We start from the raw sequence: 1,461 nt of genomic DNA on the forward strand, positions 1-1,461 counted from the left end.
GACAACATGACGACAACATGACGACAACATGAGGACAACATGAAGACAACATGAGGACAACATGAGGACAACATGAAGACAACATGAAGACAACATGAGGACAACATGATGACAACATGAAGACAACATGAGGACAACATGCGGACAACATGAAGACAACATGCGGACAACATGAAGACAACATGAAGACAACATGCAGTCAACATGAAGACAACATGAAGACAACATGAAGACAACATGAGGACAACATGAGGACAACATGAAGACAACATGCGGACAACATGAAGACAACATGCGGATAACATGAAGACAACATGAGGACAACATGATGACAACATGAAGACAACATGAGGACAACATGAGGACAACATGAAGACAACATGACGACAACATGACGACAACATGACGACAACATGAGGACAACATGAAGACAACATGAAGACAACATGAGGACAACATGAAGACAACATGAGGACAACATGAGGACAACATGAAGACATTTGTCACTTTTATTGACATTTGTCTTTTTTTTCACATTTCTTTTTTTTACATTTGTCACACACAAGTTCTTTTATCAGTTTTTCTTTTCTCCAAATGTTAGAGAATTGACAAAAACACCCAAATCCAGTGACAGTAGAGACCTGATTATTAATGTACTGTGTGAGGAGTGATGTTGGGAACCATCCACGTTAAATTTTTGGACAATTAGTGTGAAAGAAGCCCAAATTTCTGATATAGAAACTTTTTACAAAGGGTTCAGATTCGACCCTGAAGACACCAGGAGGGACAAATGTCTCGCACATGTCCCCTAAAAAGAGATTTGTATACATTGTTGTAAAGAAAGATGCTGAATTATGTCTCAGTGGACTTAAGACAGGGTTTTGAGGTTGGGGGTTGTGTTTGATGGAGGAAGGCAGGGGGAGAAGGGGGATTACTGGGGGGGTTGTTTAGGGGGACGGCGCCCACGGGGATCTTTCTCCTTGGCGCAGCATGGGGCTCGTCCCCCCCCCACGCTCTGTCCCCTGATTGGGGGAGCGACCCGGGGGCTGGCAGGACGGAGAGCTCACCACAGGCTCCGGCCACATCAAGTCAGTCTGCATCAGGCTCAGTCACGGAGGAACAGGAAGGACCGGCACAGGGGCTGGATGGTGGCCATCAGGTGCAATGTGACATGGGTACAAACTGCAAGGCTTGATGATGTCTTTATAGAGGACATGTTACATGTTGGGTAACATATAGGGTTGCTACGTGGCTAAGGAACAATCACATGTTAGCTAACATATAGGGTTGCCACGTGGCTACTAAACTAAAAATCCAAAAATTGGTGCCAAAAGGCCCCAAAAAAGCCTCAAAAGACGTTTGTGGCGATTGGATTTAGCCAGATTGCTGGTGAAAGTCTGGTGTTTTCTCCTTAACTTCTCCAGGACATGAACACCTGTTTCCTGGTGAAAGTCTGGTGTT

The 1,461-nt window shown here is 44.6% G+C and overlaps 1 long non-coding RNA gene across 1 annotated transcript in view; it reads left to right on the top strand.

Annotated features, from left to right (window-relative positions):
- Positions 1-678: 678 nt before the first annotated feature.
- Positions 679-1,461, top strand: part of LOC117939668 — a 15,043-nt gene continuing 14,260 nt past the window's right edge. Inside the window, exon 1 of the long non-coding RNA XR_004655645.1 lies at positions 679-792. This is a non-coding gene — a long non-coding RNA (uncharacterized LOC117939668). The remainder of the gene's footprint in view (positions 793-1,461) is intronic.

The sequence above is a fragment of the Etheostoma cragini genome, chromosome 24, assembly GCF_013103735.1.
Source record: "Etheostoma cragini isolate CJK2018 chromosome 24, CSU_Ecrag_1.0, whole genome shotgun sequence".
NCBI classification, from domain to species: domain Eukaryota; kingdom Metazoa; phylum Chordata; class Actinopteri; order Perciformes; family Percidae; genus Etheostoma; species Etheostoma cragini.